The sequence below is a fragment of the Sebastes umbrosus genome, chromosome 20, assembly GCF_015220745.1.
Source record: "Sebastes umbrosus isolate fSebUmb1 chromosome 20, fSebUmb1.pri, whole genome shotgun sequence".
Classification (NCBI taxonomy): Eukaryota; Metazoa; Chordata; class Actinopteri; order Perciformes; family Sebastidae; genus Sebastes; species Sebastes umbrosus.
Genome location: NC_051288.1, coordinates 21,759,149 through 21,785,560, shown reverse-complemented (window position 1 = coordinate 21,785,560; position 26,412 = coordinate 21,759,149). Strand labels below are relative to the sequence as shown.

At 40.5% G+C, this 26,412-nt stretch overlaps 1 long non-coding RNA gene across 1 annotated transcript; it reads right to left on the bottom strand.

Annotated features, from left to right (window-relative positions):
- Nucleotides 1-3,745: 3,745 nt before the first annotated feature.
- Nucleotides 3,746-24,369, bottom strand: LOC119479566. The gene is made up of 3 exons (XR_005204708.1): nucleotides 24,249-24,369; nucleotides 19,509-19,527; nucleotides 3,746-3,756 (listed from the first exon to the last, which is right to left on the bottom strand). It is a non-coding gene; the product is annotated as an uncharacterized LOC119479566 (long non-coding RNA).
- Between the last annotated feature and the right edge of the window lie 2,043 nt (nucleotides 24,370-26,412).

Here is a 26,412-nt window from a genome sequence, read left to right as displayed (position 1 = left end):
GCTGTCTAATTAATGACCTACTGTATAAGACACACCACTGCGTTTCGTGTCCTCACTGAGAGATAAAAAAAAAAAATGGAAATGAAGAGGATCATTAATGAAAGCATTTTGTTGCACTTATGCAAAAAAAAAAAACCCTATAAAAACAAAGCTGAGATGTGCCAGAGGGCAACAGAGGAGAGAATATGGGGCTGTGGGATATTGTTCATCCCCCCCTGCTATCTATTAATTCTATGTATGCTTCCATTTGTTCACACCAGGAATTCCTGGTATTCTTTGACGGACTGAAAGTGTTTTATAGAACCATCACCAACTGAAAACCTATGAATTGTTATTTATTGAAATACATTTCAACATGAAGACAATTTGTGATTACACAGCCCTGGGTGATTATTTGTTTTTCAATGTTTTTTTTTTTCTATTGACATTCCTTACTTCCATCACACCAGAATAGCTGGCACAGTAGGCGAGCGCGACATGCATTCATTAATGCTTCCTAATGTGACGGATATTGTTCTTAATGCGAAGTAATTACACGATGTACAGTAATGATAAAAGATGTGCTGAAAAAACGGAAATCATATATTGAAACTGAAAACCATTCTCATATTTTTCATTAAGCACAGCAAGCAATGTTTTGTTGGTTGCTATGCCAACCCCATGTGTATACATGCATTGCATGTGCTGTAGATATTTATAAGAATAAGCAACAGGAATATAAGAATAGCTCTTTATAAGTGCAACAAAGGGTTGTGTTCGTCATGAACTCTCTACAATAACTACAATTTCGTTCTGAAAACGAAAGAAAAGATGTACAGAATGTTTCATAAATGCCACGAAATGGCGATCAATGATCTAGATGCATATTGCTCCACCATGAATGGAAAGTCATATACTTTTTTTTTTTTATTTGTACCAGTATGATGGACCAGTGATTGGAGCGCCCCCGCCGATGCAGGGGAAAGAGTGCTCACTGCTGCAAGGTGGGGATTCAATACCTGATAGAAAAGCTTCTGGTTTGGCCCCATAAAACATACAACAACAGTGAGTGGGAAGCCAGTGAGGGATTATGTCATCGTAACAGCAATAAGGACTCCAGTGCAGGGCGGAGATGGAAAAAAAACATAGCACACTGACTTTTTAAATATCGCCTAATGTGGCATGTTTTGTTTAAAAGCTACATTTGGTACGGTATGTACATGCAACCTGATCTCACAGGAAGGCGTATACATAACTTGACATTACAAGGGCATTCTGTGTGTCATGAGGACGCATTTTAGGCTTTACGTGTCATTTGTTCGCAACATAACAAAACTACGGTAACGTCGGTGGTTAGGTTACGGCAACAAAACCACAAAGAAAAACATCATGGTTGGGCTTAAAATAAGTCTGTAAACTCAGTAAAATACGTATGGAAACAACGTTACATAAGTATAGAAAACACGTCACAAACGTCACTAAAAAACACATTACGTCTTCACATAACGTAGCTTGCAAAACAAAAGTCTCCTGGTTTAAAGTCCTGTGTTTTTTGGACCCATCCACCTCCCCTTCCACCCACCATAAGCAGTCTTTCTACCTTTTTATTACACGGCTGTGTTGAATACTCGATTGTGGTTGGTCAATCACGGCATTCTGCGGTCTGTAATTTATGTATAACAGACCGTTGCTATGTATAGCAGACCTTTGCTATGGACGCAGTTCTGATGTCGGACTCTGGCGGACCGTTTTTGTGTCACAATATTGATTTCTTCAGTAAGTAGCTGCGTAATAAGCGGGATAATGTACAGCTAGCTTTATCCCTTACTTATTCTACGTCTCTAGCTCTGAGCGTAGCATATCTACAGTCAGTACAGACTACATGGCGTACAAATGACACGTCAAAAGCAAGAACGGCGTTCTTATTGCATGCTAAATGCCTTGCGAATTATCGTGTCATTCATACTCCTTTTCGTGCGACCGGGCTGTGCGTGCAGAAACAAGCTCTTGTGCTCCAAAAGCACACATCAAAAGTTTTACTCTTGACAGATACAGTAGATGTGTTTGAAAAAAACACTATCCTGCAGAGTGTCTAAAACTCACAACTAGCCCTTACACCTCAATCCACTAAATCAAGCAGACAAAATATTGCTAGGATATGCTGAAAAACAGAAGATCAATATTCTGTGTTTGTATTGCTTTTATTTCTACAAGAAGAGGAATTGATTGGCTGAATTTTTTATATTTTATTAAAGAAATTGCACCGAATAAACAGAAATGAGAGTGTACAATATTTTCTGCATAATTTTTCGAAATCGCTTTTTCCACTGAAAGGTGTAAAATATCTTCAGGAAAACACAATTCTGAAGTCTTATCTGTGCAACTTCTGTCCAGCGGATAATAACAGCTTGAGTGTCATAAGTACGCTGATGTTCACCTCACGCCACACTGCTGTCTAGACTGGGATTGTGTCACACGGAGAAACTGGCAAAAGCACTGGTCTGAGATCAAGCCTCAGATCAGGGGTGAGTTGAGGTTGTGGATTTAACACTGTGGTGTTTGTGTGTGCTGTTGGGAGACAGTGAATCAGATTGGGGGAATATTTTTATTCCTGAGGAGGAGGAGGTGGGAGGAGGAGGAGGAGGAGAGGTGAGCCACTGTCATAGACCTCTCTGTATCCCGGCTGTCACAGACACACCAGTGGCAGTGATTAATGAGATGGGCTGTGCAAACATGCTTCAGAGAGAAATATGATTGTGTACAGTGCAAAGGTGTCTGTGGGCAAGTATGGGCAGTATATCAGATGTATGAATGTTAAATACATAGTTAAAGCAGCTATAATCAATATTTTTTATGGTAACAATTATGGCTGCCAATTGATTAAATATTTAATCGTGATTAATCTCATGATTGTCCGTAGTTAATCGTGATTAATTGCATAGTAATACAATAATATATAATAATTATATATATATATATTATTATTATTATATATTATATTATGTAATTATTATTATTATTATTATATTATAAATAAGAGAATAATGAATTAAGAAAATATATAATTAATTAAGAAAATATATAATTTTATCTGTTCAAAATGTACCTTAAAGGGAGATTTGTCAAGTATTTAATACTCTTATCAACATGGGAGTGGGCAAATATGCTGCTTTATGCAAATTTATGTATACATTTATTATTGTAAATCAATTAACAACACAAAACAATGACATATATTGTCCAGAAACCCTCAGAGGTACTGGATTTAGCATAAAAAATATGCTCAAATCATAACATGGCAAACTGCAGCCCAACAGACAACAACAGCTGTCAGTGTGTCAGTGTGCTGACTTGACTATGACTTGCCCCCAAACTGCATGTGATTATCATAAAGTGGACATGTCTGTAAAGAGGAGACTCGTGGGTACCCATAGAACCCATTTTTATTTACATATCTTGAGGTCAGAGGTCAAGGGACCCCTTTGAAAATGGCCATGAGAGTTTTTCCTCGCCAAAATTTAGTGTAAGTTTGGAGCGTTATTTGGCCTTCTTTGCGACAAGCTGGTATGACATGGTTGGTACCAATGGATTCCTTAGGTTTATTTTGTTTCATATGATGCCAGTATCTTCACTCTAGCTTTAAAACTGAGCCCACTAATGACATGTTAATGCCAGCTGTAAGCTCTAGATAATATATAATTGTTGTGTTTGCAGCTTGTTTTTGCTCCCCTAAGGGGCAAAAAAACCCAGTAATTTCATTACTGTTATGTAAAGTGTCTACTCTATAAAGCATTGTTTTTGTCAGGCAGACTTCTGCTAACAGAGAGGAGGTTGTTCAACAGAAAATGTGATGCTGACCCAAACCATTAACTGCAGCTATTGTTGGCATTGATACAAACAATTCAATTTAATGTCCTTTATTAGAGTTTCGCCATACCACCTGCCATACGCACATGAGCTGCGTTCCTCGAGTATGCAAAGCGCTGATTATGTATAGTTTTTAGAGGCTATCTGTTGCATTGTTTTATGGCCTTTCACTTGTAGAAACAATAACTGGCTACAGAACGGTACTTGGTTTTATTGTCAGAGATACTCGTTTTGTTTTTGAAACTTCATGTGGGTGGCTGTAAGCAGGTACAGTATAAACTTTTTTAGTTTTAAAGCTGCAGTTTCAGCACTTGTCCTTCGTAACCCCGCTGCTACACTTGATGTATTTTGCATTCAAGAGACCTTACTCAGCCGATGAAGGACTTGATTCCTTGTTGACCAGAACCTGCTGGTACAAGAATAGATCTAAAATATGGCGCGGAGATTTGTGAACCAGTGCTTGTCTTCAGATCTAGCTCATGTCTCTAGAATTAGAATTCACAGTACTGTGTTTTATGCATTTTTGTTTACATACGATATTTAAATCTGCAGTTGAGGAATGATTTTGTTTGTGTGTGTGTGTGTGTGTGTGAGAGAGAGAGAGAGAGAGAGAGAGAGTCCCTGTTTAGCTTTCCAATGGTCTGATTTACATGTACACTTTGCTGTGCTGGGCTGCCAAATTACCTGTCGGGGGTAGTTTATTGGTACTTAAACGATCATTTTCACAAGCCTCCTGCATTTTTCCTGCTATTAATGTAGCATCACTCTTGCCTTACATTCTTTTTTATCATCTTGGTGCTTCCTTGCCTTCGCTGCAAACCAGCTTCAAAGAACAAATGTGAGGCACAACAAGTAAGAGAACGAGAATCAGATGCACAAACACAAATGAAAGTGTGTGTTCATGTTCAACATGAGGCCTCTTGTCCTCGCTGCAGATATTTTCACACACTTTAAATCACTTTGGCCACAGAAAACAATACCGTAGGAAGCACTTTATTTTCAATGTGTGCCAATATAATTTAATTGCTCTGGGAAACTTTCTCCCTCTGCTTTGCTCGTGGTGCAATCGTAAATCCATAACGGGTCTTTTCATCTCATTATAATCTCTGCGACATGGTAAATACAACCAGTTGTGCTAATTATGTAATTAATTTAGACAATTCAAAAATGAGTTTATAATTATTAAGCTCAATTGACCCTTCACAAAGAGCCGCCCCTCGTACGCAGACCGGCCAATTGTAGCGGAGCATCGGCCAGCTCTGACTCGCGTCCAACAACTATCAGGCTCTGCTCCACAGACTCTTATGCAATCGTTTTGGATTTTCTTCATTTTCAAGCTGGTTTTGTGGATGTTGAGCTAATCATGGTTAACTGTTGTGCCTGAGGCATATGTAATAGTGATACTTGTTACCTGCAGAGGTTGGAAGGAGATATATATTTCTAAAACATCATGTTTCTATGTAAAAAACTGTGACACTAACATTAGTAGAGTACAATAACACATCATTAACTAGTGTTAGCACTCCCATGCTACACAATATTCACATATTTGTATGCGCATTTTGAAGTATCGCATTAGAAAAGCTGTATGGAAACAGCAAAATTCATTAAAACTTCCTCGAAAAAAGTTTGTTTTTGTCAAAAAAGAGTTGATGCACTAAATAGGATATGAAAACGCCATTACCAAAACAATTTGGATGTAGCGAACATTTGACTGTTTCCACTATCAGGTTTATCTTGGATACACCCATAACTTGCGAATGCTTGTCTTCGTCTCTGGGACAACACGAAACATGGTCAATGCTAGCCGACATGAAAGAACAAATAAAACTTGCCCAATTGAAACAACTCCTGCAGACCTCTCTCTATTTTTCTCTCGTAGATGGTTAGACGGCCAAGCCAATCTGTTCACTGGCGGATTACATCTATGCGTAACTTTTGGCGCCAACTACTGACGGAATTGCGCTGTCCAAACGATGGAAACGCGCCTAATTCACATTTCCTTTTTTGCAACATTTCAAAAGTTTGCTTAAAATTTGCTAGACAACTGAATTGAAACACAGCTATTGAAAAGAATGTGACGTCGTCCAACAACGACGACCAAGCAGCCGTCTTCACACATGACTGTGGCTGTTTATATTATAGCACCTACAGTCTCAGGAATTCATCACACATGTCAGCAGCAGCATCATCACCTTTTAGAAAGATAATCATGATGATAATGATTGTTTTTAGCACTCATAAACAGACTTTACAATATACTTAACAATAAAAGATTAAATGAAAGAGTATAAACACGGGAATAAAATTATACCTCAAATGCAAATTTGAAATTGGACAGTGTTTATGAATGCTATGATGCTGATTTGCGTCTACTTTCTGTAATGGTTGGCGATTAGGAACCAAGGTCCAAATGGGTCTGAAAAGTGGAATGTAAAAACACTTTTCCTATTAAACACGACCAATTTGGTATTTGGTTCTTGATAGCCAACCCTATTAGTGACCGACAATCTCTTGGCCGAGGCTCCATCTGAGACGGCCTGTCTGCGCAGCTGCTGCATCCTGCTCCTCTCCTCCTGCATTCATCTCCATCCCTCTATTTTTGCTTTCAATTTTGCCCTCTTCTTCCATTTCTCACTGTCTCCATCTCACCCGTCTTCCCCCTCATCTTCTGCTTCAATCCTCCCACTCTCTCTCTATCCATCTCCATTGTTACCTTTATCTCCCTCACACTCTGTCTGTTCTATTTTTCACTCAAAGAGTACATTCAAGATGCAGATAAATGTGATGGTCCACTGGCTGGGAGCCCTTCTGCAGCGGAGACTTGGCAGACACTTCTCAAACTGTATAAATCCACCGGGCCTTTTTTCCCTTTGCCTTTTCCTCCCTCATGCAGCTGGAGGAATGCGTATTCACAGAGGAGCGATCACCGTCCAAAGGGGCTCTGAAAGTTTGAGTGACAGCTGTGGACCCGTAGGTTCCACTTTGATGAGAGGCAAGAGACTCAGACCTTCTCAACCCTAGTGTCAAATATATAGAGACAGGATGTTTTAGGAGAAGGTTAGGAATAGCAGAAGGAAAAAGCACTTTTTTTCCATTTTGGAGGCTAAAGCATCAATGTCTCCGACAGCTACAGGATGGGTTTTTCTGAGTTTTCAGAGTCAGTGTGTGTATATGTGAAATCTTGCTGGACTCTATTGGAATTTGTGAGCACACACATACAAAAAAAACTAAAGAATAATGTCAGCCAAGATGCAATTTCCTCTCCCTCTGCCTTGTTTTTTTGATTAATTTGATCATTTGATTCCTAAAGACTTGGCAACCACCACCAGCAGCCCGTCACCTTTATGGACTTTTCATGGAGCGAGTAGGAGTAGTTCACATTGATCTTTAGCAACCGATCGCTAGTGGGTGTGCACTGATAGCTGGCACCACAGTTTGTCTTCGTCTGTGACCGCCATGGCAAAAGAGTGGGAGGCACATTGGATCCACTCCATGTCCCCTTATTGACCTTTAGTCTGTCGATGAAAACGCTCCTCGATGCTTAATGCACCTTGGCGGGGTTTAAATGTACCTTTTATAATGTCAGTCCTCGGGTCGAGCTGCAGCGTTTCCAGCCTTCTTACTGTATTTAGTCTTTAAGTATATGTCATGAGGACTTTTTAGTCTCTTTGCTGTTTTGCCTGGCTTAGCACTCTGTCCCTGTCTACAGCTCCTGTTGACTTGACATCCCCTCCCACCTAACCTGTTGCCATTTCCCTCATCAGCTCTGTCTGGCCTTCTTAGATAGGTTTAGGAAAAAACACCATGGTTGGGCTTCAAACTACTATGTTCGTACAGTAAAAATGTGACTTGACTTTGTGAACACGAGACATGAATGATCAGCTGATTGTAAAGTGAAAGTGAAACGTTACGTGCGGGACGTGAACAGCGGTCTCCTGGATGAAAGCCCTGTGTTTGTTGGACCCCTCTACCTCCCCTCCCACCCACCCTGTTTCTCTCTTTCGCTCTTTAAACTACATCATCGCAGCACTTTCCGTGAGCGTTTACTGTTGCTGTGGACGGGTTTACATTATAGTTAATGGAAAATCTCGGTATGAATGTACCTTTTATAATGTCAGTCCTTGGGTTGAGCTGCAGCTTTTCCAGGCCTTCTTACTGTACTTAGTCTGTGAAGACTTTTTAGTCTCTTCGCTGTTTTGCCTGGCTTGGCTCTCTGTCCCTGTCTCCAGCTCCTGTTGACTTGACATCCCCTCCCACCTACAAACCCGTTGCCATTTCCCTCATCAGCTCTGTCTGGCCTTCTCCGCCCACGTCCTCACCTGCACCGCACTCATTTGTCAGCCACTCTCCTAATAGAGAGGCAAAGTCCTGTCCCTTCTGGTGGACCACCATGGGACCTTATTTCGGAAAAAATATGAACGGTAGTCATCGACGAGAGACAAATATATTTTTGATCCCGTTTGAATTGAATCACACATATGTCTGTCAATTTAAAACATAATTTCGCAAGTCGAGAAAATCACAGTTTGTTGTAAAACTGTTGTATTATAAGACTGTGAAACTACGTAATTAGAAAGACTACATACCCAAAAGTTGCGTAAGTGACGTCTCTCTCTCTGAAGCTGGGATGAACTCACAGCAGCAACAGGTCTCGCTCGTTCTTCCATTTCCTGACTGACAAAAAGACCAGGAGTCGCTGGATAAAACACATCAGGTAAGATAACGTTACATTTGTGCGTGGAGCATAGCTAAGTTATTTGCGAGTCCAGAAATGTAGTTCACTGAGCGGTTTCGAACAAAACTAAATGATACTACGATAAACCTATAACAAACTGTGACTTTCTTGACTTGCAAAATTATCTTTTAAATGGACAATCATATGTGTGATTCATACATTATATATGTGTGTGTAGTGTCCTTTAGCTTCTAAAGCACTATGTTCTGCTACATGTATTCAGTCTTAAATGATCAGCGAAAGGGAGAGAAGGCACTCTAAAGGTAAAATCAAATTCATTCAGTGGATCCGAGCTTGAAGAAAAGAACACTACCGTAACAGTCGCCTTTGTCTTTAATTGCACCGGCATCACAATGGTTCTACCAATCGTTGGACCTCTCGGTGAAAAGAATGGCAAAGAAGAGGCGCAATTTTATTTTCACCGAAGACATTCTGACTTGTCAAAGCAAGAAAAGCACTTCTCCAACAAGTTCCAGATTAGCTGTCATTATGTGCCACCTATTAAGCAGCTATTTATAGCAACCGTCGCACCATTAATTCATCGCACGTACCTGTAAAGCATTTATTGGCTGTGATATCTCAATCATCATTATTAAACATCAGAAAGATAATCAATGCTTTAGCTCATAGCTTTGTTATGAAACAGACTTAACAAGGTGAGTCACAATACAGGATCAAATTAAAAGAACAAAATCACAGATAAAATTATGTTTTTTTAATTTCGATTCTCTCTTACCTTATTTTTCTGTCTCATACCACACTCACTTAGCTTTAGAAAACTCTGTGTATTCATATTCTCCCTGCACATTCTCCCCACACATACTGCTTTTATAAACACCAGTTTATGTGTGGCATTTGGCGTATACGTGGTTTTTGTTGTGTACGGATTGTTTATACATCTGGACCCTGACTTTAACACCTTCGCAGTGAATGCTGTGACCGGTTTTGGTCTGGTCCTCACACACACACACACAGCTGATGTTGTCCGGTGTTCATTCAGTCTCTTGTCCTTGGCGACAACTTGGTGATGTCATACACGACTCCAGTCTCTCAGTGTGTACCAGCAGAGATCTTAAAGGGATAGTTAGAGTGTTTTCAAGTAGGGTTGTATGAGGTTCTTATTCATAGTCAGTGTAATACCTAAAATAGATTGCGGTTCGGTGCGCCCCCATTTCGGAGAAGCAGACAGGAATACCGACACAAAAGCAAAGCAATGTACGGCTGTGGACGGGGGCAGCAACAAAACGCTGCGACCCTGAATAGGATAAGCGGTTCCAAATAATGGATGGATAGAATTTGTTCACCACTTTATATTGCCGTCAGAAAAAACAACACATTCTCATCCCAACTTGTCATATATTGACGCTTTGACAGACCCCTCGGTGTCACTTTTCGGTCGCAGTAAACACGTGCTTAATGTTGTGGATTAAACAAAAACGCTTGTTTAAGATTAGGCAACAAAACCACTTAGTTAGGGGTTAAGGAAAACAACATGGTTGGGCTTAAAATTACTATGTTTGTACAGTGAAAATGTGACTTGACGTGAACACGAGACACGAACAATCAGCTGATTGTAAAGTGAAAGTGAAAGGTAACGTCCTGTGTTGTTGGACCCATCCACCTCCCCTCTCACCCACCCTGTGTGTCTCTTTTGCTTTTTAAACTACATCACCACAGCACTTTACTTTAGCGTTTACTGTTACCGTGGACGGGTTTAATGGAAAATCTAAAGGATGCTTTGCAGCGGTACGAACGCCGACGGTCGTGTCAAAGTGTCGGTATTTGACGCTCTGGGAATTCTATACAACCCAACTTCAAAAGACCCAACTTGAAGGGTTTCCTCTATTGTATTCTGCGTCTTTGTGCAGCCTGATCACATCCAGAGTTGATTAATCATTTAAGTCAAAACTAAGCCTATAAAATCATCCTCCTAATTTCTACAGGCTTCATTTGTATTCATTGGATAATGCTGACACTGAACAGATGGCAAATTAGGAAATTTTGGAAACAGAAGCAAGCATATGTAAGAAAAATCATGAAATTTGAGCCTTATGTTGCAGCGACCCTGCGAGTCCGCCCTCCTCCTCCTGTCTCACTTTTCATCACACTCACCCAATCATAGTTATCACCTAGACGGATTTATTCCTGTCTCCGTGCCCGGTAAATACAACAACAAAAGCACAAGTGGCTTTGTTCCAGTAAATTAAATGTCTCACTGATAGGAGGGAGAGAATCAATTGCTGTTAGTTTTTTTTACTGTGCGTCTGCAACGTGGAGACGCTGTGACTGTGGCCATGGACGGGCTATCAGGGAATGCTTCAGATCAATAGCATCGGGATTCAGACAAGCACTCCATCAGCGACAGACTGAAGATGGAAGGAGAGCATGTGTGTATGTGTGTGTGTTTATGCCTGTGTGAACAAGATATCTCCTGCTCTGCCTCCCAAAAGCACTAAAGGATGAGGCCAGGCATTCTGACTACAACATAACAACCATATCCTCCTGGCTGTAGACGCTCAAGAGTGTCAGATTTTTTTGCTTTCTGTATTTTCAGTACGCTGTGAGTGCAGAGACTAACTCGGCAAACTTGGCTTTAGTGCAACTTGATCCCATTTTGGTGAAGAAATGAGCTTCGAGGGCCAAAACAAACTTGGAGATCTATCATTTAGCTTGTGACCTTGAGGGCCTTGATGCTTTATCCAGCCACTGTAAACTCTGTGTGTGTGTGTGTTTGTGTGTGTTTGTATTAGCATGCTCGGAGTGTGGCTTATCTAGGTAGAAGTGTGCCGTGTGCACGTCTTATTTCAGAGAAGTGTGTGCACCCCGCCAGTGACGCTGATGGAGACGTGACTAGAACCTCAGTTGGCCACTTAAGACTCTCATTATGCAGGATTTGCTTGGACCCTCACACCCAATTGCCTATCACCCTTTCAAGCATAGATACACGCACATGTGTGCCCCCCTGTGTGCACAGCACACGTGCAAAACACAAAATACAAGCTGTAAAGGATAAATATGCATCTATAAATGCAGGTGCACACATACACACACACTGAGCCGTGCACTCATCTTCACTAGCTGTTATATTTGCCTGAATATTTTAACAAACATGCCTCCTCTCTGCTCGCCCTTACCCTCAATTCCTCAAATGCTCTGCCCCGCGGCTCTTCAGCAGCGTCTCATCTCTCTTCTCCGCGCTGTCTACACTGTGCATGCTTTAGTAGAATTAATAGAAGTCTCCCAGGCTCATCACAGTGAAATGGGTGCCATGTGCTGCGCTGTCTGCCAGTCTGTAATTCATGTATAATGCATCCTGTCTTCCACGCGCTCTTATGCAGCGTAGGTGAAGAGACACTCGCTGAGTGGATGCCAAGTATGACCGCATAGCGAAGGAGCAGGGGTCAACCAGTGGGGGTGAGACGCTTACTGTACTGTAGATTGAGAAAATGAGAAGGCGACACGGTGGAGAGGACAAACAACAACGTATAAAGAAGTATAAGTAAATGGAGATATTAACTAAAATACTGAAAATGAGGCTTTGCAACAAAAACATAATCAGTAAAAATACCAAATGTAGGTACATCGACTCAAGTACTGTTATTGTGTGTAATTTTAATGTACTTGTAGTGTATTTTACTTGAGTACTTTCAGTAGATACCAGTTTAAATTTCTAGTCCACTACATTTCAGAGGGAATTTTTAGGATTTTATACATGATAAAATATGATATGATACGATAGGAAATATCCAGCATGACCAGCTACAAAAACCTTGAAATGTTTGATACTCACAGTAGGCACATTTTGCTAATAATACATCTGTATTTTTACTTAAAGGTGCAGTGTGTAAGATCTGGCCAGAATTTGAGGTTAAAACATTCAAAAAATGAGCGAACATTATCAACAAAATGTGAAGCTCTGTCTGTTTATATGGTATTAAAAACTCTCATAACACATTTTCCTTTAAGAATTTTTCACATCATCAGTTTAAGTTACATCTTTACAAAACATTTGCTTCCGTCGGTCATCAGATAAGAGCTAGGTAGCGTTTGCTATTGTTAACTAATCCTCGACCAAAGCTAATGTTAGCTCATAGATCTTCGTGTCTAACATAATAGTGTGTTTAAAACTTGAAATTTATGAAATGCGTCTAATATCGCAAACAATAAAGCTGATGTCATGTCTTGGGTTTTGGATCAGTAAAGTTAACTCTCAGCAAAATGAATAACTAATGTATAGAAATTGCTTTGATATTTTAAGGGATGAAGGGAAACATGAAAGAACAGCAGGGATGCTGGAGAAATAGAGAAAAAGATACAAGAATTAAGATGCTTTTGAAATTCTCTGTAAAGTTAACCAGAAAAGTTATAAGCAGACGAATATGTTATAGTATTGTATAGCCTCTAGTGAATTTTCTAGCTTTCCTCCGTTATTGGACATACAATGTCTGTGCGAGCTGATTAGCATAGCACTAAGCTTAAATGCAACTAAAACCAGGTCAGCTGCAACTTTCCCGAGCTGTAAAGTTGTTGTCTTAACAAGAACAAAATCACTGTCAAACTGGGATGTTGCTGACTCCCCCACACGGAGCCCACATCAGCGCACTATTTGACCCTTGCAAATGGTCTGTTTAAAGCACACTCTGTGAAAAACAGAGTGAATGCACACACACTACCACACGGCACGGTATTCAATCTTGTCCTTAGTGATAGTAAATGCAATACATGTTTCTTCTCACTCCTATCAGCAAAAGTTGTATTCAATTTGAGTACATCTACACAACTGAATGGATCAGTTATTCAGGGGAAGGAAAATAATTACATTGAATGCATTATTTAGAAGAATGTTGATGCCACTTCAGGGTCAGGGTCTTGTTCTTTTCAGGTATTTCCCTTTGTGAGGACGTGCTGTTTTCACAAAGGATATGGTAAGTACTGCTATACAACTGATAACACGGATAACAACTTTTCATTCACCTTTTCAACGCCTTTTAGGCTAAAGATTGCATTGTCGATGTTCATAGCACGCAGTTTCTCACAGAACGATGTGTATCCATATGTCAAGCATGGAGTGTTAAGCCTGCAGACGAGGGGTTAATATTTGAATAAGTATGCATTATTATATTTACTTTACTGAATTTTTATCACAATATTCAGTACATTAGATCATTACTGATGACTTTCGCACTTGTGTTTTAGAGGTTTGAATGCATTCTTCCTTCCTTCAAGGCAGCCTCAGGTTTGCATTGATACCAGGCCGTATCTATGCCAGTTAACAGCATTCTTGATATGTTTGCCATTATTGTGGTAGTGCGGTTGAAAGCACAGACTGTTTTAAAGTTTGTCAGGGTTGGTGCATTCAAGGGCTTTTACTAATGGCAACCGTTCAGCACTACAAAGACCAGCGGAATTTGGAATTCTGGAAGAAGAGTGACAAGCATTACATGAAGATTACAAAAAGGCTTAGAAACTGTAGAAGCTAAGATAATTATAGCAGCATTGACATATTTCACGGTTGTGTTTTGGCACCGGCAGCGCTTAGTTAAGGTTAGGGAAAGTTCATGGTCTTGATGTAATACAGAAAAGGTCTGCACTGACTTGAAGCATTAGACACAATGTCTATATCAACATTTTGTCCAAACCACAATCTTTCCCTTTTACCCCGATCACCTCCCCATAACTTTGGTGCAGTGCATACATACGCTTCATTTATTGAAAGAAAGAAAAAAAGATCATAATCCAGACAGCCATTACTGTACGTTTGCCACCACAACATTGGGGGAACCATTTAGTAATAAATAAACTAGCTAGGGCTGTCAGAGTCAATGCAATAATAACGTGTTAATGCAAATTAGTTTTAATGCCACTAATTTCTTTAACGCATTAATGCAACTTACAATTTTTAGGTTGTAGTGGCCTCCGTTTTAAAGCTAGAGTGAAGATACCAGTATCATATGAAACTAGAAAACCTAAAGAATCCATTGGTACCAATGTTATACTAACTTGTTGGGAAGTAGGATAAATAACGCTCCAAACTTCCGTTAAATATTGGCGAGGAAAAACTTGCATGGCCATTTTCAATGGGTTCTATGGGTACCCACGAGTCTCCCCTTTACAGACATGCCCCCTTTCTGATAATCACATGCAGTTGGGGCAAGTCATAGTCAAGTCAGCACACTGACACACTGACAGCTGTTGCTGCCTGCTGGGCTTAAGTTACATTTTGAACAGATAAAAAATGTGATTAATTTGCAATTAATCGACTGACAGATACAAAGTTTGAAACTAGACAGTGGTGTGTCTGTCCTAGGACACCTATTGATCAGACCTCCTCGACCATTTGATTGCTTTACCATTATTCAATGGAGAAATATAGTTCTTTCTCTATTCTGTCTTTATCCGCTTGGTCCTGTATTACCTGTCGGTAAGGTGGCCAGGACTTCACAAAATCCCCAGTAATTCTACCCGTACGTGTGTCTCTGGCTCTTCCAATAGTCAACCCTAACCCCAACAACCTCAACGTGAATGCTAACCCAATCTTATTCTCATTTTTTGCCATTCCATTCTTGAGGATTTGGCAGCTCACTTCACTTTTTGGCTTCAATGCTCATGTAATTCCTGCTAGAAATGTTGGGATAACCTTCTGTGCTTACTACTGTGTAGTGTTGGGTCACTTCTAGCTTTAAATTGAGGTGTAGTCTTTACCTTTGACCTTTTTTAAAAATGAAGGATTGTCCAATCATTTGTGCGGTGGGCGGTGATCGACTAATCGACTAAGAGGGGGCAGCCCTACTAAAGAGGTTAGCGTAGATTCTGCAATAGCATCAGTTATCAGAAGATTATTTCTTCATTGAAAGAAGAGCAAAGAACGGCACTGAAGGCTTTTCTCGATGGAAAAGATGTTTTCGCTCTTCTCCTGACAGGCTTTGGCAAGAGTTTGATTGACAGATGGTTCACTCGATCACCTGCCAAGTATTCTTTGAAAGTGCCTGCCCTTTTCCAAACAGTTTCCAAAGACGACTTCTCAGTTGGTTCTGTGTAACAAACCATGTGACGCATCAGGTTATGTTTTTTTTGTCCAGTACAGCATTGAAGGGAGAAGAAAGGGACAGCTGCAGTGCATTGATTTTTCCAAGCATTATCTTAACGCAAAAAAATGGAAAAAGCTGCTTGAAGTCTTGATTGGCTGTGATTGCCTTTAGAGAAACCCATGTGGCCTCTTTGACTTCCGCAGCATCTCAAATACTGCTGTAACTGTATTACATACTGTACATTTGGTGAATAAATAATTATTTCTAAATCTAATAGACAGACATTGTAATATATGTGTTATAGTGTAATGTGTAATATGACGGCAGCACGGAATTATAATGGGAAATGTGTCAATGAAAATGAACCTAGCAATGACCGTGGACAAATTACTCTCACAGAATGCAATTTATTCCGCCATGTTCGGCAATAGCTTTCACTACATGAGCTCATCAGAATAAATAACATGAGACCAAACCAACAAGCAGCTCAAGAGGTGTGACAAAATTATTACCCATCAACGCTATTGAGCAGTGTGCCATTTTAAATGTAGCTTAGCTTTGTGGCCACAAGATGAATCACAAATTGTATTGAGCTGCCTGAGATATGAGCCACCAAAGAAAGTACTTCATCTATGTAATTTGGATGACATGGATATTTGTACTTCATATATAATTGGCTCTGGAGTTCCACATTATGTTCCCGCAAAAGTGCTGTTGAATTATATATGATATGAAGACAGAGGGTGTTTCTGTGTAGAGTTTTGTTTGACATTCATGGTTCCCAGAGGATGAAGCCTACTACCTGCTTTGGTGAGCCCCTGACTTTTCCTCTAGCGCCACCATGAGGTTGCCTACTTTGTCTTTTAGTAAAACTAGTGCGGTGCCCGTTTGGGGCGTGGCCGATTGCTTGGCTCCCGCTATTGCTGTTTGTAGCGTTGTTGGGGGGTGTGTCCGTTTGAAAGGGGCTGATTGCTTTGCTCACAGAAGTGCTGATTGAAGCGTTGTCAAGAATCGCTCATTACTCATTGACTCTAGGGAAGTGAAGAAGAGTTCGGTTGTAATGATCCAGCACCAGGAACGGTAGTTCTCCCATTCATTTTGAATGTGGGGCATCAACTTTTGGAAAAACCCAACCCAACGTCACGCTGCCGTGGTCAATCACGTAACCAGCAATCTAGAGCTGTACAACCCAGCCATCAGGGAACAAAATACGTTAATCGTCGAGCAGTCAATGGGCCATTAATTACACGCCACACTGCCGCACAACCTTGCGACAAATCGCCACAATGACTGATCTGGTGCGAATGCAGCCTGAAGGTTGCGGTGGACAACATGCTCGACTCAGTCTGCAGAGCCCTGATGCTCCACCCCCGCTGCTGAACAGAGTGCAGTTTTTTATTCAAAGTTTATCAGTGATCAAATTTCAACTTTGACACTGCAAGTCCTTGGGTCCCCCGCAATACACCCGCCAAGTTTGAAGTAGATCGGATGAACGGTTCTCGAGATATGCGAAGGACATACCCACATGCAGACAGACAGAGATTGCTTGCTTTATAGTCAGATGTCTACACAACTGTCAGACAGATTTCCATCGAATTTGGTACAGACATCCATGTCCCCCCTCAGAATGAATTGTAATAACTTTGGTGATCCCCTGAATTTTCATGTAGCGCTATCATCAAGTTAAAATATGAATATGTCCAGTGCTCTGTGTATTGGAGTATCTTAGAAATGTTGCTTTTTTCAGTTTCATGATGCAGATAATTGGTCATAAACCAAAAAGAAAAGGGTATTTGGGCGGGTGGGAACATCTTTGTGTATTCTGAAATATCTCTTCTTAGTCCTGTTTTTCCTCTTCCACTGCTGTGAGCCGAAATGATGTTTTCTAAACTGTTTCTTTTAGCCTCACACCAAATATGCATTGAAATATGTCACAGCATGTATTTAGTGGCGGACTATCGATTCTTTTGGACGCACTGTGCAACAGATAATTGCGAGTTCATCTGGAGAAGAATGTTAGTGGTAATTTGTCAAAAAGTGGTCTGCGCTTTTGTGATGTGCATTTGTTTCTTAAAGTACACCTTAATGTGTGTGACACAAGTTTGAATGGGAATAAGCACACACTCTTTTGATCACCTTGTTGATGCATCTCCTGTTGGTACAATAATGTAAATGCGTTAGAGATAATAACTCCCACTGTTCTGGACAGCTCTGTCTGAATGTATTTACTTCAGCAGAATAGAGTGTGTACATCACCAGGGTCACAGGAACATATGGATTCTTCATCTGTTTTCTCCATGAAAACCTCTCGCAGCACATCTAACTCAGCGCAGATCAACAACAAATTAGATACAATTTATAAGAGAGAAATATAGTTTGCGTTCTAATAGCTCGAGACGTTTGCTGGGCACAAGTTGGATGGTGATGAATTAATTGGCATCGCGGGGAGACTCTATGCTGACCTTCAGAAAACTAAACTTCAGAACAGACACCTACACACACATGGACATCCATACATTCAGAAGTTATTTCTTGGAATATATTCGTTCTATTCATGCAAATTCAACAGCTCACGGAATTAAATAGGCAAAACAAGAATAAAGTAAAAGCTCATACATAAAAAAAAAACACTTGGAAAAAAGGAGATTTTGAAGTTAAAAACCAATGGCTCCTTTTGTATGTGATAAGTTGAATTTCAAAATCAATTATGAACTTAATAGAAAGGCAGTGCAGGTAAGAGAGCGATATGATGGAGAATAAGAACTGTTTTCTTTGTGCCTGTTAAGAGTCGAGCTGTTGCGTTATGAAACAAGCTTTAGACAGGTGTTGTATGAGTGAAGGAGTCGTTCAAATGAACATTTTTAAGGACAAATATAACAGAAAGATTATGAGCATGTGAACTACCGTACTAAAATACATGTTCCTGTTTCTGGGTCGTGTCTAGAAGAGAACCCCAAATTTTGAAAACTTGCTCAAGACTTGCTGCTTGATGACATCCTAACCTTAACTATTTGAGGTTAATACCTAACCTTAACCATTGGAGGTCAATGCCTAACTTAACTATTCAAGGTCGATGCCTAAACTTAACCATTGGAGGTCAATGCCTGACCGTAACCATTGGAGGTCATTACCTAACCTTAACCATTGGAGGTCAATGCGTAACCTTAACTATTCAAGGTCAATGCCTAATCTTAACCATTCAAGGTCAATGCATACCTTAACCATTTAAGGTCATTGCCTAACCTCAACCGTTCGAGGTCAATGCCTAACCTTAACTATTTGAGGTCAATGCCTAACCTTAACTATTCAAGGTCAATGCCTAACCTTAACCATTCGAGGTCATTGCCTAACCTTAACCATTCAAGGTCAATGTCTAACCTTAATCATTCAAGGTCAATGCCTATCCTCAACCATCTCGCGAGTGTTTCCCAAATTGTGGGTTACCTTCTGGGCACGATCGTGTTTCTGTTGAAGTTCCTAAAAGTAAAACATCTTCTCTGCTTTTGATTAGCTGCAGAAAATACAAATTACATCCAGCTTTTAATGCCAGCAATATATCATAATTGTATCTAAGATACTGTATATGATGATTGTTCTGGCTAATGCAACCAACTTTTCTGAATTAATGAAACAATTGGAAATGTGTCAACAGTCACTTGGTTGATTAAAAACTTTCTCCGAGGCAGGTCAAAAACTGAAAATAAAAATAAAAGTGGATTAGAGAGAAAAAAAACAACAACTTGAAATTATAAAACAATTTGAAATTAAGGTTGTAGAAATGCCACCATTATCAAAAACAAAATCAGTTGGTATTTACTCCCTCCCACTCACACACACCCGGGGACAGAGGGAAATGTTGCACACCCACACATCCTACTGATTACACATCACGCCACATTGTTATAATAGAAATAACTAATGATTAAAGAAGGAAACACATCAAACTGATTGTGATTAATTGTTGTTTGAGAGAAGAGAAGAGTAATGTCCAATCGTATTCGCACAGGTGTAAAGGGCGGCTATAACAAACCACCACTTCCGGTTACTTTGCTGATACACTCATGCCAATGCCATTTGCTGCCCCAGCCCCTCCAACGCCCCAACCTCCTCCTTATGCATGCTAAGCTTTTGGTATTGCTGATTTAACTAAGACTTAATGTTCATGTGTGTGTTTGTTAAGAGCGGATTAGTTCTCCCAGCAAAATCCTCGCCGCTTGCTGCTTGGATTCTGAGAGGTTCCACAAAAAGCAGATCCTTTTCCACCAAATCCAACTGGATAACCGTTTCCTTGATGGAAGTGCCCCTTGGTGAATTTCTTTTGTTTATTTTGAAGCCTTAAGAGAATACAGATGAAGCACTATGAGAGAAATACATCTTGTGAACGTAGTGATCTGGTTTTCTTTTTTTGAGCTTTAATGGTCCCATATGGTAGATGGTGAGATTTCCATGTCGGTTTTGATTATAACTAGGTACTATATAAATACCGTGAACGTATCTAAATAATCAATCCACAGAGAAATGCACACAGCCCGTATTCAGAAACTGTACTTTTAAAGGGGCAGTGTGTAAGATTTGGCGGCTCTAGCGGTGAGGTTGCAGATTGCAACCAACTGAAACTTCTTCCGTGTGCCAAGCGTGTAGCAGAACTACGGTGGCCGACGCAAAAACGTGAAAATGCAAATGGCCCTATTTTGAGCCAATGTTTGGTTTGTCCATTCTGGGCTGCTTTAGAAACATGGCCAGTGCTTTTTGCTTAGCAAGTATAAACCTGAAAATGAACATAATATGTCCCCTTTAAAAGAAACACGACAAAACTGACATGCCCCTGTTGTATTAGATTGAATTAGATTGTACAGGTGTACCTTATAAACTGCTAAGTCATACACACAGTCAATTGTATGTGCTGTATTTGCTCAGTAACTGGGTTATACAACTGGCCTCAGGTCCTGCATTCCAGGCGAAGCCTCATGAACGTGTGCTGTTTTTGCCACCAGTCTCAAGATGCCAGCTCTGTCAACACTGAAGGAAGTACCTCAGTGACTGCAGAAACAATACAGTTGACATTGGTGCAAAAAAAAGAAGGAACATAGCAGAGAGTGGAGGTGTACCTAATAAACTGATAACATGTTGTACAGTATAATCTGCATGTATGAAGTATGTGTGTTCTTATGCTGTACAGCTTGGCTAACCTTTGCTCTTGTAGTTTGGTGTCTTGTAGAGTAGATGTGCAGATTCAACACCCCTGTGTCTGAAATTTTTCATTTCAAATCAAGGAAACAAAAGAATACCAATCACTACAACAGGTGTTATCTCATGCAGCTGCAGACGTATAATCTCGATAAATAAATAAAACCACCCGGGGGAAGAGGACGTGAGAGAGGGTGAATTGAGAAGAATTTAGGTGCACCAAACTTATCTTAAACATCCTTTCAGCATCAAACACAGCACATTTCTGAAACACCCTCACATGCCTCTCCTAGTTCCTTAAAGCACATATGTCTCTCTATAAGTTTCACATTTTCCTACTTGCTCACGTTCATGAAGTGTGCTCCCTCAGGCTATTGGCTAATAAATGCCTTTTTCAAGTTGAGATAGAGACATTTCATAGACACTTGTCTCCAGAAGGTGCACTTTTCTGTCAGTATGAGAGTAAAAAAACTGCTCAGCACTCCATTCTTAATTGAAAAGCTCTTTGCCTCAAATGATTTCTGCAAATTTCATGAATTATTGAAATGAATGAAGAGATGGAGGTAAAGTGGACCAACATGTCGGATCTTTGATACCAGCAAAAAAGAAAGAAACAAAACCCCACTTTGCGGCTGCTCGGATCTGAATGGTTCCCTTTTCTCGCTGTCAAGACTTGAAAAATACATTTAATTAATTAGATGTTTTGTGCCCAACCGCTCTCTGTATTTCATTAAAATGTGAGCCAAACGCCTGAGACAAATGGACAACATTTCCAGCTGAAACCAATCCAACCTCCCTGTCTCTGAGACAAAAAAAAAGTTTCAGTGGTGATAATGCTGATAAAAGGTATTGATTCCATGGAAGCATCAAAGATCCATATTTCACCTAATTGTTCCTGTATCCTTTTAATTCAGTTTTCTCTCTGGTTGCTATAACTCTCAGTTGGATCCACTGGCTGAAGTGGCTCTTTTATGCCAGCGCATAGTGTGAAGTCTTGTTGTTTCCAATGTCCGCTGTCCCGGTCTCATTCATTTTCTGCACAGAGGGTGTTACGTGATTAGCAGTTGGAGCTCTTTCAAGGCTTGGATGGACATAAAACTAGACCTGTTGAATTGTGAGTATAAAAGTTGAGTAACTGCAGTGGATAATGTCTGGTTCTTTGAAAGAATTCAAAAGTGCAAACGTAAAAAGAGAAATTAACTACGACTCTAAAGGTCCATTTCTGTATGAAACATCCAATCACCAAGTTTAACTGCTAGCGGAGAGCTGAAACTAAAGTTTATGATTTGTAGAAACCAAGTAACACATTCAGCAGCTTAATATCAGTTAACTTTCGGTCGAGGTATTCCGCAACGGTGGCGCAACCTCTGGTTTCCATTTGCCAAAGGTTACTAAAGGTAAGCCATCCGCCATCCGCCATCCGCCATACCAAACTAATGGAAAAAACTTAATCTTTGAGAGACTAATTTGAAATGAGTAAAACTGATGACCACAAGATAAACATATAGTATTAAATTATACAACCCAATCTCATGGAAAGGCACATTAGAAGGACATGCTGCCCGTCATGAGAATGCATTTTAGGCTTTTGATGTGTAATTTGTACGCCTCTTTTGCACGTCATTTTTACGCCGTGCAACAAAAATACAGTAACGGCCGCAGTTAGGCCTAGGCAACAAAACCACTTAGTTAGGGTTAGGAAAAACACAATTATGTGGCTTAAAATAAGTATGTAAACTAGGTAAAATATGTACAGAAACAACGTAACAGAAGTACGGAAAACACGTCACAAACGTCCCTAATGTGACTTCAAAATAACTCATCACTCAACACTTTGCGATACAAACGCCGTTCTTGAACACCGGACTCGTGGTTGAAAGTCCTGTGTTTGTTGGACCCATCCACCTCCCCTCCCGCCCGCCATCACTAACTTCGAGCCTAGCATATTTACAAGGATGCATTTACATTGCAGTCAATACAGACTACATGGCATCCAAAAGACACGCCGAAAGCAAGAACGGCGTTCTTACTGCACGCGAAATTACTTGTGAATTATCGTATCATTCGTATGCCATTTAGTGCAACGGGGCCGGATTACCCAGGAGACACACAAGTGTGATGTTAAGAAAGATTGAGGCTACCAACAGGAGAATACTGCCAACAGCTCCTCCAGCTTCACAGCTCTACATATCCTTTGCAGAATTTACAGACTCACTGAAAGTGAGAGGGAGAACTCGCATTTCATTGAAATGTTTAATCAAGCAAATAATGAGAAGGCTCTGTGTGAGAGAGAGAGACATTTTGAGAAAGAAAGTTGGAGCTGAGTGCTGGAACAGAGAAGCGGAGCTGATGTGTTGTCAGATGGACCCATAACCTGGTTAAGGCAGATCAGAGAGGGAGAGTTGGAGAGTTGGAGAGAGAGAGAGAGAGAGAGAGGGAGAGAGAGAAGGCGGGTATGTCATGCACAGCACGAAGCCTTTTCTTCTCCTGTTGTCAATTAAAGCAGGCGGCTCTGCACCTGCATGTGGATGCCAGGCCGGCGCTTCTCGCCAGCATTCACCTCGGCACCGAGCTCGCTGTCCGACCAGCTCTTAATGAGGGGCTTTGTGTGGATAAAGGGGGCTGGCGAGTATACTCAGGCGCCCATACATGGCAATTAGGGTGAACCAATCCTGGGGAGATCAAGGACTCATGCTTCTCTCTCTCTCTCTCTCTCTCTCTCTCTCTCTCTCTCTCTTTTAGACTCCTTCCTCTTTATACTTTGCTTAAGTAAGACTGATGGACAGACATGTAGATATGGGATTGAAGATTTTCAAATGCGTGGGTTTGGAAATGACTAACTGTAATCCTCACAGAATGAATCATAGCTGATGCCTTCCTTACTGGAAATGTTAAAGCAAAATTCATTCTAACATGGAATTTACATATTTCATCAAAGGACAAATCTATGAGCAGGGTATTTAAGGTTTTTTCCGTGAGGCCCACGTTGTCCTGACAGTTATGGGATTCAACACAATATCATTGGGATACATTTTACAGTTGTCTGCAGAACAGTGGAACGCCATTGGAATCTCAAGGCTCAAACAAGCATTGTAGGAGTCGATGAAATGAATTGCCAATAACAACAGTTGAGTCAGTTCCATGATATAAACTCCAGAAACCTTGATTATCTGGTGTAAAGCTTTAGGAGAGAAATCTTGGGCGCGAGCGAGGATACATATTTAGTGAGCTGTCATATATTGCGGCAGAGAAATGCAAATTCAGTTTAAGTGTGGCTTTTCACTTCAAACAGTGCCACCCACAAAGAATCTTATTGTCTTTAGTCGGAGAGTTGCTTTCACTTCAGAGCTGTGGGCATTACCCACATCAGTGGTTCCCAATCTTTTATCCTTAAACCCCCCCCCCACAACCCCCCCCCCGCCCCCACACACACACACACACACGCACACACATACACACTTGTATCTAATACCTCTTTCACACCAATGACCAGGGTCGAACCAGGGTTATCTGACCCATGTTCAACCCACCTTTTGTCAGTTCAAACCAAGCCAGACAACACGGGTTAATCCATCTCCATGATGTTCGTCCGTTGAATTTGAAAACAATCCTCGACCCTGGTCCGACATTGGTCCGACCCACCTCTCGACCTGGGTCACAAAGTCGAGTGTCAACACGGGTTAACCCTTTCAAACACACAATCAATGCTGGTTCAACCGTGGTTGAGCCCTCGGTGTGATAGGGGTATAAGAAAAGCTGAGCACCCAAAACACCCACCCATATTTTCTGACGTCATCACCCTTAGTCTTTTTTTTTTTATTAAATCGACTTTCTTTAATGAATATACTTTCTCAGTTTCATCAACATAAATAAAGTGATGACGTCTTGATGGATTCGCCAAGCGAATGCAGATAAATAATATGATATTTTTTTTAAAAACAACTTAATTTACAATAACAGTTATGGTGCTGTTAGATTGCTGCTAGACCGCCCTGTTAATACAGGTGTGTGCCTCCCTTTGTATGCGGCAAGCGGGAGAGCAAACAGGCTTTTGATCTCAGTGAAAATGTTGATTTTGAAAGGCTAAACGCCAACAAATTTCGATTGAAGAAGGATATTTCGTTAGATAAAAAAATGTGGTGAATTTGAAATGATTACATCTATCTTTTGTCAATAAATTTTGACAATTGGGAGTCGGAGACAATCCTACGCTTCCACCACTGCAATATAGTATAATACTAATAATATTAGTGTAGCCTGATCTTTATCTGCAACTGTGCAGAAATACTGGGTTTAAACAGAATGTGGCCTACTAAGTAGCAAAAAAACCCATCTTTTTAAATATTTTTTATATACAGACTTTTGTATAAATTATCCAGTAAATATGTTATTATGATTTTAGTTATTCATGGGCAAATCTAATTTTGACAAATCCTGGCGCTCCCCCTGTGATCTGTGGCGCCCACCAAAGGGGGGCCCGGACCCCAGGTTGGGAACCACTGACCTACATTATGTGAATAGTGGAAACACAGGCAGCAGAGACTGATATGTTTAATGTCTCAAAGCATTAAACGGCTGCAACAGACAAGTCAAAGGTGACATTCAGAAGTGAAAAGGCTGACACATGCAATCACACGAGGTATGATTTTTTAGCCCTCCTACAGTCATGAGATTGGCTTCAAGTCTTTTAACGAGGCTTCTTATACGTTTTCTCTGTACTGATCGGCATCGGAGGTTTGTACTGCAGCGAGACGAACGACACAAACACGGTTTTGGCAGGTACATCGGAAAGTAACAAGAACAGAGAGTACAGAGATTTTGCTCTTCACCAAGTCTGAGGACAATGCTTAGTGAGCACAGTGTAACTGAAGAAAAAAAACCCCGCTGACTTGGAGAGAAAGTGGGAGTGCAGGAAAAGAAAATATGAGGTTAAAGATAAATTTGACAGAGAATTTTGAAAGAAATGATTTCTCATCAATCACAGCTGAGAGGAAAGATGATGAAAATCGCTCTCGATTTGATAGACTCGTCTACCTCTGGGTGTTTGCTTTCTCCAAATAGTCCACCCCCCTGGTAAAGCAAAGGGGATTTTCTAACGTCATTCCTGAGATGTAGAAAAGTCAAACTAGAGGTCTTGTCACTCACATGTCTTACGTGAATGGCATGCTGCTGAAACCCCTTTACGGGATCATTCCAGCATGACAGAAATTTTATCCCCATTTTTTTTTTTTTTGCATCTTTCATGCATGAAAGAAATCACATTCAACGTTATCTCGGAGGCTATTTTTACATGCCGCGATGAACAATATTTTCTAAATCAGTTTTGCCATACCTGCCAGGCTACGAAATGACTCTCAACATGTCTAATTAAGCCAGTGAAGGTGATCCATCACTGTGATTGAGAAGATAACGAACGTGTTTTGCCAAGTTCCATTAGAACACCACAGTGTATCATGGCGCGCTGATGCCCAGCCTGTGGTTATCATGTTTCTAACCAAGCATGTAATTGTGTGATTGCTGCCAAGCTACAATGACACTGTGTTCTCTTTGCAATTTAATTTTCTTCTTCCATGTATGTTTTCACTAAAGAAATACTCCATTGCTCTTATTGCA